The 13,132-nt window shown below is 38.3% G+C and overlaps 1 long non-coding RNA gene across 1 annotated transcript in view; it reads right to left on the reverse strand.

Annotated features, from left to right (window-relative positions):
• Positions 1–12,001, reverse strand: part of LOC135325014 (uncharacterized) — a 50,669-nt gene extending 38,668 nt beyond the window's left edge. The window contains exon 1 of the long non-coding RNA XR_010386236.1: positions 11,864–12,001. This is a non-coding gene — a long non-coding RNA (uncharacterized LOC135325014). The remainder of the gene's footprint in view (positions 1–11,863) is intronic.
• Positions 12,002–13,132: the final 1,131 nt, after the last annotated feature.

Genomic DNA, 13,132 nt, shown 5'->3' on the forward strand with positions numbered 1-13,132 from the left:
TCATTGTGCCTCCAAAACAAGGAACAGCAAGAGGCACTTAATGAGGAGGAAGTGCTTAATTAATTGCCTTTTCAATGAGAGAGAGGTTAAAAAGCATTAAATTCATAAAACGATGGAGAAAGTCACAAACTCACTGAAGAAAAATCAGCATGACGTTTCTCAGCTATGACTGAACACCACACGTGCATCCCTGTCTTACTGTAACTGCTCTAGGGCTGACATCTCCAAAAGTTGTTTCAAAATTAAATTAAAAAAAAAGGAATAAATTGAGAGACAGAGATGCTTTGATTTCTTTGTTCCCTTCCCATAAATATTAATGGGTTTCCTAGGTGCTGCCATTGTGACATGCTGTGGACGGGGGCAGAACCTGTACTTGCTTGGCTTGGCTTTGCTGCATACAAATGAGAGCTTTCAGAAAGGCTGCAGGTGAAACTGCACGCACAAAGTAAAATTATAGCTGCCCCTTGTCAAATGCAGGAACATGGTCCAATAATAGCTGCTTATTCTATCAGCAGATAATGCAGTCATTGTGTCAGAGACCTACTCAACAGCATTGTAGTATTAGGGGAAAAAAGGGTAACATAGGTTGCCAGAGAAAGCATAAAACTGGCAGTTTATCACTAATACTTCCTCACTGTCTGACTTCAAAAATGTTTCCCCTCTGTCACACTGGTCTCTTTACAATTTTCTATTCATAGTCTTTGTCATTTTTATCAGAAAATGAACAGGCTATGTAACAAACTGAAGATGCATCTCATATGAATAAATCAGATGGCATGTGTAAAAGCACAGATATAGCTTTCGCTGCAAGAAACCAAGAGAAGAGAGACTAGCATCAGAAAAATTTTCAGCGATTATGCTTTCCAAAACTGTCATTATTTTGATTAAGGTGATACAATAGTAAGTTTTAAATCATGACTGAATTGTAAAAACTACTATACAGAAATAGACAAATGACAATCTTGCCCTTGACAATCTAAAATACAACAAATAAGAGGAAAAAATTATTAGATACAGATAAACAGGTTTTCACAGGGAAGCCCAGAGACAATCTGGGTCTTCATGGAAATGTAATGGACCTTTTAATCCATTTATTAACATCACAAGCAATTTCATTCCAAAAATGTTTTCTCTCCACTCTTAAAAAAATACCACCTTCAACGTAGTTTGATAAGCAGTCATTTCAACTTATATATGAGGAATTTACTTCAGCTTTATTTATCTCGGAGATTTAGTGTACCTTTGTCATTTAAATAACCTATGCAGTAAGTTATTTAGAGACAGGTAACACAAGTGGGCAAATCATCTACATCTCAAACTTGATGAACTGTATCCTAGAAATGTCTCTGTCTTTCTACTAACTATAGAGGGAGCCTAGATTTGTAGCTAAGACTTCTTCATATGGCTAAAGTGAGGTGAGATGAATCATATCTGATTAGACTGGGTTAAAAATAATGACTCTGAAGAGATTTTATATGGAAACATAGAAGCTAATTCAGTTGATATGAAAGGGCTCATACATTTGTGGGCTATCTAGGTATCTGAATTTCCATCCTAGGATCAAATCCATTTATCATAACAGTGTGAACTTTGTGACACTGATTGCACAAGCACTTTGTATAGAAACACTCCTAATCTGTTGCCTCCTAACAGCCAAGAATTTTTAGCAAACTGCCATCTCAATAGCTGTGTGTAACTCTCGGGATGTATTTTTTCCACTGTTTCATCGAAGAATTTAAAATGCCTGAATGAATGCTTGAGATTATGGTCTCCATACCCTTCCCTTCTCAGCTAATGGAGGGAGATGGACAATTCCAAAGTGTAGTTCAGATCGCAGAAAGGTACCATACTTACTCAGCCCTCAGATATTTCCATCAAGTTGCACGTATATTTAAATAACAGTTGACAGAATCATGTCTAGTGGAACTGCCCAAGACACACTTGCCCTATTTCTAGAGCCTTCTTGAAGAGAAAGTGATATTATAAAATCTGTGCAATTGTATGGAGAGCTCAGCTAGACAAAATGGCAAGGTAAGATCCACTATGAAGATTTGTTAACCACAGTATAGAAGTTCAGGCCTTGCTAAAGTGCCAGATGAGCTTGTCAGAGATACGAATTCTGGGACAATCTTCAATTCCTCTCATCTAGGTCCTGCATCTACTTCTAAATGTGAGATGGCTTTATTTTTTATTCTGTTTTGGTGGCAAAAAGATGGCAAAGTAGTGCAATATGTGTGAGCTGCTTTAAATAGGCTCTCTGTAGCAGTAACAAATGATGTTCACACTCTTCATATGCTGTTATGCACATAATGAGTGACTTTGAGATAGCTTTGTTCACACAGTCATTTCTGATTAGGGAAGATTTATCGTTTACTTCAAAAGCATCTACCACATCACTCAAGGTATGTTGTAAAATATATTGTCCAACTGCACATTTAAGCACACAAGGACTCATCACTGAAATGTTTCCCTAACTAAACTGAAAATATCTCATCCATTTCTGCCCAACCTCCCTGAAAAAGGAAAAAAAGATCTTTGGGATCTGACTATTACAAGTACTGCATTTAAAACCTGGGCAACCACAGACAAATGCAAAGTCTACGTCTCATGATCAGCCTTTTTTCTTACTTAAATATTAGATTGTTAGCTCAAGTCTTTTGACAAATTTTAGTTAAAAACACATGAAGTAAAGAACTAGTCTGTATGACATCTGAGAACCTTACATTTTGGGGACGTTTTTCCTTTAGGTACTGAATAGAGATATTCTTTCCAAAGTTAATAGGATCTTTAAAGTCATGGTTTCTAAGAGGAACTGAATTTAAATAACAATGCATAGTAACTGATGGTAGCATAATAGGAATACTAAATACACAATAATTTCATAATTACTAAGTGCTAAATAGAAAACCTTTGTATATCCTTTGTTTGGATCCACAGAGCAGTAGTATTTCAGTTAAGTTTATGCCTGGCTTTGAGATGAGAAGATTTAGATTTATATGCAACAAAATGAAATATTGGAAGCGACCATGCATTTTTCCATGTATAACAACCCAAGGAACCAAATTAGTTCCTTCAGATTTTGCATATCTCTCAAATGCATTCTACAATCTTAAAACATGAACAAACGATTATGAGTAAGTAAGTTGCTGCAACATAAAAAGTAGGTGTTCCTCAGACAAGTTGAATATGTGTCTAGACTATACAACATTGAGTAGCTGCTTTTAAAAAAAAGGCTCTACTTCTCTAGGACCTCACACATCTCAGTTATTAAGAAAACATGCTCAACCAAGGACTCATGACCCATGGTCACTTGATTCGCAGTGTCACTTGATTTCATTTGATCTGATCTGCCCAGCCTCAAAATATATGGGTTTTGATAGACACTGTCTCTTTCTTAGTCCTCCCCATTTAAAATATAACTATTTTTAAAATGTTCAGAGTCACATCTCCTGCACTCCTCTTTCTCACACTGTTTCTAGCACTTTTAAACTTAGAGCACTTCACAAAGTCTAAGATGGAAGCAGCTTGTGTGGTGTTACTGAAATCAGGTAATAGCAGAATTAGTAGCGATCATCAGATGGAGGTAATATAGTTGGATCTTACAGTCCTGGGACTAATAAGCACCTAATGTGTTTCTGATAGCTTTCTCCTCACTATTAACGTCCACGAAGACCAACATAGCAATTTTTCATCTCTACAAGCAGATGTATCAATCCTCTGAACTGCAAGTGAAAATCCTTCCTTCTCATTTGTAGTATCTGAGGACCATCAGCAGAATCGCTAGTAAGTACCAAGGCAAAAATGGATCACAAGATTAATTTCTTCCATGTCTGGCAATATTTTAGGCTTCAACAACAACTATATGAGAAAGCTCAGAGAAGATCTGTCCTGCCCAGTAATGACCTTTAACATTAAAAGCATAAGGTTTAATGTCAAAAAATTACACAGTAAGCAGCACTGAAAAACCTCTCAAAACATCCAATACATAGACACACAAAGGAGAAAGGAAACTAGGTTGCAAAACATGTGCTTAAGACCCACCAGCTTACACATTGTCCATACAACTTTTCCAAGACTCATTTGCTACTTAATCTGGCAAGGGATGTGAAGGACAGCAAGAAGCTTGCAGAGATACCCAACAACTGCCTATGCAAGCAAGAAGGGCTTCTTCAAATACATCAGTAACAAAAAGAAGACTAGGGAAAAGGTGAGCCCGCTACTGAATGGGGCAGGGGCCCTGGTGATGAAAGATATAGAGAAGGCAGAGATACTGAATGCCTTCTTTGCTTCAGTCTTTACTGCTAAGGCCAGCCCCCAGGAATCCCAGACCCTGGAGACCACACAGAAAGTCTGGAGAAAGGAAGACTTTCCCTTTGTCAAGGAGGATCGTGTTAGAGATCATTTAAGCAAACCTGACACCCACAACTCCATGGGCCCTGATGGGATGCACCCACAAGTGCTGAGGGAGCTGGTGGTCATCATTGCTAGGCCACTCTCCATCGTCTTTGAAAGGACATGGAGAACAGGAGAGGTGCCTGAGGACTGGAAGAAAGCCAGTGTCACTCCAGTCTTCAAAACAGGCAAGAAGGAGGACCTAAAGAGCTACAGGCCAGTCAGCCTCACCTCAGTCCCTGAAAAGGTGATGGAACAGCTCATCCTGGATGCCATCTCTAAGCATGTGAGGGATAAGAAGGTGATCAGGAGTAGTCAGCATGGATTCACAAAGGAGAAATCATCCTTAATGAACCTGATAGCCTTCTGTGATGGGATGACTGGCTGGGTACATGAGGGGAGAGCAGTGGATGTTGTCCACTGTCACTTCAGTAAAGCTTTTGACACTGCCTCCCATAACATCCTCACAGAAAAGCTCAGGGAGTGCAGGCTAGATGAGTGAACAGTGAGGTGGACTGAGACCTGGCTGAATGGCAGAGCTCAGAGGGTTGTGATCAGCAGTGCAGAGTCTAGTTGGGAGCCTGTAGACAGTGGTGTATCCCAGGGGTGAACAATACTGTTCACCTTAGTCATCAGTGACCTGGATGAAGAGACAGAGTGCACCCTCAGCAAGTTTGCTGATGATACAAAACGAGGAGGAGTAGCTGATACACCAGATGGCTGTGCTGCCATTCAGAGAGACCTCAGTAGGCTGGAGAGATGGGCAGAGAGGAATCTCATGAAGTTCAACAAAGGGAAGTGCAAAGTCCTGCACCTAGAGAGGAATAACCCCATACACCAGTGCAGGCTGGGGGTTGACCTGCTGGAAAGCAGCCCTGCAGAAAAGGACTTGGGAGTCCTGGTGGATGACAAATTAACCATGAGAGAGCAATGTAGCTTTGTGGCCAAGAAGACCAATGGTATCCTGGGATGCATTAGGAAGAGCATTGCAGGCAGGTTGAGGGAGGTGATCCTCCCCCTCTACCCAGCCCTGGTGAGGCCACATCTAGAGTACTTTGTCCGTGTCTGGGCTACTCAGTATGACAGAGATGTGGAACTACCAGAGAGGGTCCAGCCAAGGGCTATGAAGAAAATTAAGGTACTGGAGCATCTCTCCTATAAGGAAAGGCTGAGCGAGCTGGGACTCTTCAGCCTGGAGAAGAGAAGACTGAGGGGTATCTTATCAATGTGCATAAGTATCTGAAGAGAGAGTGTAAAGAGGATGGGGCCAGACTCTTCTCAGTAGTGCCCAGTGATAAGCCCAGATGCAATGGACACAAACTGAAACACAGGAAGTTCCATCTGAACTTGAAAAAAAGCTTCTTCACTGTGAGGGTGACTGAACACTGGAACGGGTTGCTTAAAGAGGTTGTGGAGCCTCCTTCCTTGGAGATATTCAAAACCCTCTGGATACAATCTTGGGCAACATGCTTTAGGTGACCCTGCTTGAGCAGGGGGACTGGACTACATGATCTCCAGAGGTCCCTTACAGCCTCAACCATTCTGTGATTCTCTGTGACTCATTACAGTCCTTTCTACATATGCACTAAGAACTCAGAAGCTAAACAAATTTCACAGGTCGTCTTTTTTTTTGAAAAAAATTTCTTCCTGTCAGGACCCTGACTCAGTCGTTGTGCATGATGGCATGAGTCCATCCAGTTGGCTTCTAAAATGCTGTAACCATTTATAACCAGCAGTAGTTCCAGCATCAGATATTGTTATTTTCCTATTTAGCACTTCCTCATCATGTTGTGATATTTTGTAAACACCTTTCATGATTCTAGCTGTTTAATATTCATAAAGAAATCTCCAAAGGAAAGTCTCCATTTCATGAATAGGAATACTTACGTAATTTCAGAACTGAAGTAGCAGTAAAAAAAGAATAGCAACTTCTTCATGCCTCAAAACAGAAAAACAATGAAAAAAAGAATAAACTTGCAAGATAAACCTAAATATGGGTCAAAGCACAAGCAATCAGAGGAAATGGAGACAAAGAATATATTTTGTGTGATTATTAGATCGGAAAAGGTTAATAATTTAAAAAGTCTTCCCCGTGTGATGTCCTCTACACCACACCTGCCTACCTGACAGTCTAGGGCTGTACATTTAATTTAAATAATGTTGTTCCTCAGCTTCAAAAACTTATATGCTATTTCATCCTTGATCATTCACACTGGAATTGTTCTTTTTTCTTCTCTTCACATGTGCATCTTCTCAACTCCATTTATGTCTTCAGTATTCCCCCGCCAATATTGTGTCTCAGTTGGCTTGGCTTACAATGAGAAAATGAAAAGTTTTTCAGATATTGTCCTCTTTCTTGTAAATGAATAATAGAGGAAGAAAGTTGGAAACATCATTTCTTGGAGGCTTTTAGAGATTATAGAAATAGAGGCTGTTCCAAAGCCCACGGAAGTCAATTAAGAGATTCATTGACTTCAACAGGCTTTGGAGCTACGCTTAATGAATGTAGGTTTATCTCACTATCTGATCAAGAGCCTCAGATCAATCAACATTGCAGCTGCTCAAGAGAAGAAAACTATTTGTAAATAAATGGTTCACTGATTAGTTATGATACTCTCCCCAAAGCATTTAACTAGTCAATTGATAGTGTACAGAACTGATTACATAGTGGCAAATTTTACTGGTGAGTAAATCAGGGGAACATAAGCTCTCTCTGTCACAAATGTATTCTACAAAGCAGATTCTATAGCCTTGGATAATGTATCCAGCTTGTACTTTTCGTAATACATTTATCGGCTTTTTTCATTATTACATCTGAACGCTTTACAAGTCTTAATAGATTTATCCTCACAGTGTCCCTGAGGCAACAACTATGTGAGCAAAGTTGCCCAAGACTAGGAACCTCTAGGCACAAGCCTGGAGGAAAATACTTGAAGCAATCACATGCAAAGGAACAGCTGGCCAGAGAAGAAAATATTCTGTGTCAGGAAGAACTGACTATGAGACAGAACTTGGGTAGCATCCCTGATTAGGTCAGATTTAGTTCAATTTAGGATTATGTGGCTCCAGCTTTTCCTTTCTTCATTGTGATAGATGGGCTTTTCAAAGATTTCATGTGTCCATTTCAGAAGTGACAAAAAAAAAAGTAAAATTGTATACTAAAGTTTTTGATGCCGTCATCTTGAAGACTAGATCTACTAAAATTGGAATTATTATAAATTGTTGTATGTTGTATGTGAATAAGGTTTGTTGCCCTGTAAATATTGTACTGTTATTGATACTAACAGGTGCTAAGAGTTTGCAAGGCCTAAGAAACGAGGCTCGTCAGGCTTGCTCTGCCTGCATGTGTTGATGTGACTGGAGCTTTATCTTAGCTTGTTTAGCTTAAATAAATTTTCTAACTACCAGGTTGCTATGGCTAATCTGTTTTGTTTGTATTTGTATGGTACAATGATAGTTTTTAAACAGATAGATGCAACAGGCATTTATTTTGTGTATAATGAGATATTTATGAGTAATGTAGTGATTTAGTGTATAGAAACACAGACCTGGTATGACAGCAGAGGCCTTAAGAAGTGGAGGCACAGGACATGGTGTGGAGGACTAGGAGCATGGGATGGTAGAAAATGGCGTACGAGCTGGCCCAGAGCTACAAACAAGTCACCAATTGGTCAGTTAAAGAAATGTAGACCTGGAGCTGTGCAAAACCACGTTTGACAGTAACAGAGAGCACAAAGAAATAGCATCTGACCTACGTAAACTGCATTATATACAGTAAGTTTGGATGTAATGTGAATTTAAAGACCAAAGAAGAAAAAGATGTAAAACATGTTAGCAAACATAGACTGAAAAGAAAGAAACCACCATTGTCAGCACCATAATTTTTCCCTGCAAAAGACTATGGATGCTGATGACTCACCTGCCAGACTGAGGCCATCAACGTTAGGACACTGAGGAACAGTGGAAGGGATAAGCATAACAAAGAAAAGGGGTAGATCCTAGGAAGTGTGTGTATGGCAATTTTAACTGTATTGTTCATATTGAGATTTTTTTTCTGTAATAGTATTCCTTTCTTTTTCTGTAATAATCATATATGAACTGGTTTTGATTAGATGGTCAAAATGTCAATTATACCAACAAGAAATTCTTTATTTACATATAATGTGTGCTGCTTTTTTTGCCCCGAACAAGCTTTTGAACATAACTAGTTAAGTTTGCATATAATGTAAAGCCAATAACATTGCAGTTGCATCCTGGGCCTTCTGGTGTCAAACGCTGTAGAACTCAAAACAGTAACATGTTTTCTGCCCACAAGTTTACAAGACCAGAGCTTACTACAGACAACTGGAGGAATAAAAAAGGAGCAATCCACACTATTAAAAATGTAGCCAGTGAATGAGACTGAACTAGCGGTGGATGAACATTAGGTGACTTCTGTACAAGTGAAGTGGAAAGTGCAATTTAATATTTTGTACTTGCATCTACTTAGGCATTTGAATTTGGTGGCAATGTTAGTAACTTCAACTTTTTAGGTACTAAATGGCTATACCTATATCAGCAAATAGTGGGGCTAATAAGAGTAGATCTGTTTCAGCAGTTTTACTTTCAACCAGTTCTGTTCTGGTCCCACAGACTGTGAGCCCACTAGTAAACTGAGGCACAACTTCAGGTTTAGTTTCATCCAAAAGTAATCCAGTCTGCATGTTCCACTATGCCATGATGTATGATAAACAAGGACAACTGTGTATTCTCTGCAAAAGCACACTCCTGATCTGGTCTAAGATGTACCCCCATAGAAAGATAACTTCTCCAGAGCATCAGAATTTGAAGTTTTCTTCTCTCCAAAGACTATGATCACCCAAACCAGTCAGATCCCTAAAACAGACACTGTTAATACTCTCCTGAGTGTTTTTCATGATCAAACTGATGCATCTGAAGTTTTTTTGTAAACACTCCCAGAGGGGGTTTTGAAGAGGGATTTACACCTGCTCAGACTCTAGCCTATTGTCTCCTGCTCCCACTGATACCCAGAAAACTTTATTTTCCTTATACAGGGCTACCGCCTTTTAGAAATGGTACTTCTTCGCAGACAGGGATTAGGACGCTTAGTACTCTGCCAATCTAGTCTTCCTCCTTTTCCAGAGCACACTGCTTAATGGACTTAGAGGTACTAGGTATCTCCCATTCTTATATAAATCTGTAAATAGTGCAAGACAGTAATCAGTGCTGCAGTGCCAGCACAACACTAGATGTTACCATTCAATAGACTTTACAATCCATCTTCTTCTCCCTGTCTTATTGTCTTGCTCATTCCCTATCAGCCATCCTGTAGTGATCTTCCACTGTCAGCTCATACATATTCCACCAACTCCCCGGAAACCACATGTGAATAGTTTCTTTTTGCAGCCATTTATCTGTTGATTAGCCTCTTTAAAGAAATAAAGACCATTTTGTTGCCCTCATTTAAACTGACTCTCAAAGCCAACTGATTGTATTTTCTCTAATTTGTAGGGCTATCTTCAGTAGTATTGCTATGTTATATTGTTCTATTAGTTTGTTAAGTGCACAAATGCTGAATGGGAATTACGCTTAAATGATTTGTTAATACTGCAAGTACCAAAGGAAATGAGAGCAGAAAATCTTTGTCAGTCTTAGTAAGCTATAAATTCTGCACTCTTCAGAGAGATAAAGTGATGCTGTGCAAAGCATTTTAGAGGGCATGGAAAGGTTTCTGTTGTAAATATATTAAATATATCGTTAAATTAAAAACAAAGACAAAGATCACAGATGCTGACAAATTTCAGCAAAACAATCTTGTACTGCCACCTCAGAGATGCATTAGACAACAGGTTACTGTAAAGCTGTTTCAGTTCCAATGTCTTGGGGAGTGTAACAGGATTAATTGGATATAATTTTATCCCTTGAAAAGAAAAACCCTTAAAAGGTAAAAAAGGGGTTGAAAAGAACCTTTATGAATAAAAAAAGTTGATTGTAACAAAACAGACAGAATTCTAGCACAGAATACAATTTATAGTTGTAGAAACTATACAGAAATGTTTCAGTCTGCTATCATCTCTGACTGAAAGCATTATGAAAGAGTTCAGGAGCCAGGAAATGGTGAGAGCTGTTTGTGTTAACTATAACGTTTCTTAAAATTTTGATATCGCTCGTGATACTTTTAGGTGGCACAGCCTACTGAAGTCTCCTCTGGGATATCTAAATGTGGAAGCAAAGACACTGAGGTTTGCCACTGATACCATCACATGTATAACACATTAAAGCTTTCTTGTTAAGGATTCTTTAAAGTATAATTCAAAATTCCTTTTCTGAGATGATTTAAATGCATTATAAGACAAAGTCAGTCTCATAAAATTCTATTAAGTGTTCATGCTAAGTCTTTTTTAGTGCTCTTGAACAGCAATATGCCTTACTTGAATATAACTTCAGTTATTCAGTTAGTATGGTGTAACTTTCACTTAAATCCCCAGGCCTACTTAAATGTCCTTAAGCTTGCAGAGATACTCAACAATTGCCTATGCAATTCACATAGACATACATGACCTTACTTTAAACCATTAACTCGGGTATTGATAATAGAATAAGAGACATACCATAGCTCATCTGACACTGTCAAGCCTGCACTCCATCAGCCGGGGCAATACCTGACAGTTAACCTAGTGAGTTTCATGTTTTCACAGCTGCTATGTTACCTTACCCAAGCTATTTTAAATTCCTGTATGGTGTATCTGTACAAACTGAACTCAGTGCAATAGCTATAATATACATAAAACCATCTTGAAAAGAGGTCAACTTTCATCACCTCATAACTGCTGGACAGTCTATTACGGTGACTGAAGAGCAATTAAGCATGTATGGAAGTTGAGGATTTGCTTTTTCCTGACAATCATCAATTACCTTTAACATGGACAAACAGAAAACAATATTCACATTACTTTGTGCTTCAAAAGATCTATTTTCCAAGGCCAAAAGAAAGTTACAAGCAATACTGATCAGAGAAGAAAAAGTAAAACTTGAATGGAATTTAGGAGTTCCTTCAGAATAATTTAGTTGACTCTAAATCTATGATTCGGCAGCCACTGAGTGAAACAACTTTGGCTACAAGCTCAGTGGCAGAAAAAGGAAGCAATTAGAAATAAGAGCTATGTAACAGAAGAGAAGCATAAGCAAGATGGCAGTGCACATTAGAACTAGTAAGTATCGTCCAGATCTACATAATGTTTCAGCGCAGAGACTACTTTCCATTCACTGAAGTAGCAAAGTAGTCCCATTAGATTTGCACATAACAAATACTACTCTTCATATCCAAAAAGAGAATAAATACATGGAAGGATGACAGATATCTTCAGGTAAAATGCATCTTAAGTTTGTCCTTAGTTATAGGGTTTTGCTCATTAGACCGACTGGATGCCACAAGCTACTGTTTTCAAGGAGACTTAGAGAATTTACTTACCTGCGAATTCAGGCTCCAAGATCATCAGCAGTCACTTTTAATCTGTTCCTTTCCTACTGGCAGCAATATAAACAGCTGTGTTATCAGAATCAAGAATAGAATCATCTGTTAAGATTTTTGGCAAACATGAATGCAGTATCCATAATGATCTCTTAATAAGGCATTTAAAATCACAAGGAAATGACACTCAACAAAGGGATTTTTATTTCCACTTTTACCCATCACCTTTTCGGACTCACTACTGCATTCTTCAGCTAACTGAGCGAAATCATGCATGAAATAGTATCCTATTTAGTTTAATGGTTAGCAGAACCTGAATGGCTACATGCAGTGCATTAGCTTAGTTCTGAAAAGACTCAGTAATTTTTAATACAGTGCAGAACTGTTCAGTGTATAACCTCAATGAATAGGCCAGCCTTATTTCCATTATCAGCAAATATATTCCAGAAGGCTGTTCCATAATATTCATTCTTATATAATTTTATCTTATACAAAAAGAATCCTAAAAATAAGACTCCCAAAGCTTCACATTTTCTGCTGCTCATTATTAAATATTACCTCTGGTAGCAAGAAAATCTTAGTTTTACTTTTTCTATCCTCACTTCCTTTGATAGAATAGCAGCCTTTATCACCATTTCCCCAGTTATCTCAAAAGCAAATTTCTGCCTTTTTCTATGATCCCTCTTTTGATAGAATACCTTCCTTAAATACTGCATTTTCCTTAAATACACTGCTATTAAAGATACTTTCTTTAAAGACGCTGAAGAAAATTTCAGCTGTGCACTCTATCATCCCTCTCACACTTCAGATTAACGTAAAAGAAAACAAGATCAGCCATAGGATGGGAAACTGCATAAATCCCTGTATTTATCATTTGCATTGCAATCCAATTAGAAAACTGGTGATGGAGAACAATTTCACTGTACAGGGTACTGTACAAAGATTAACAAGAAGATTTCTGCCCCACTGAGCCCGTACAATAACAGATATGCACGTAGCAATCACATATTATTATCCAGGAACTTTGTTTATTCAAACGGATCAGAAAATAATGGAATTCCAGAAAACTGGACATTTCAAGTCAAAATATTAATTTTAGGAGTATTTCTGAATTTGAGAAGACTAGGATTTAAGAACTGGGACAGCTTCTTCTTGACAGGATTCCATGTCTTGACACGCAATTCAGACGTGCATAAATATGCCTGTTCCAGAACACTACCAAAATTTATTTTTCTAGATATGTTTCTGTATACTCCTACGAAGCCTTAC

This window comes from Dromaius novaehollandiae, chromosome Z (assembly GCF_036370855.1).
Source record: "Dromaius novaehollandiae isolate bDroNov1 chromosome Z, bDroNov1.hap1, whole genome shotgun sequence".
Classification (NCBI taxonomy): domain Eukaryota; kingdom Metazoa; phylum Chordata; class Aves; order Casuariiformes; family Dromaiidae; genus Dromaius; species Dromaius novaehollandiae.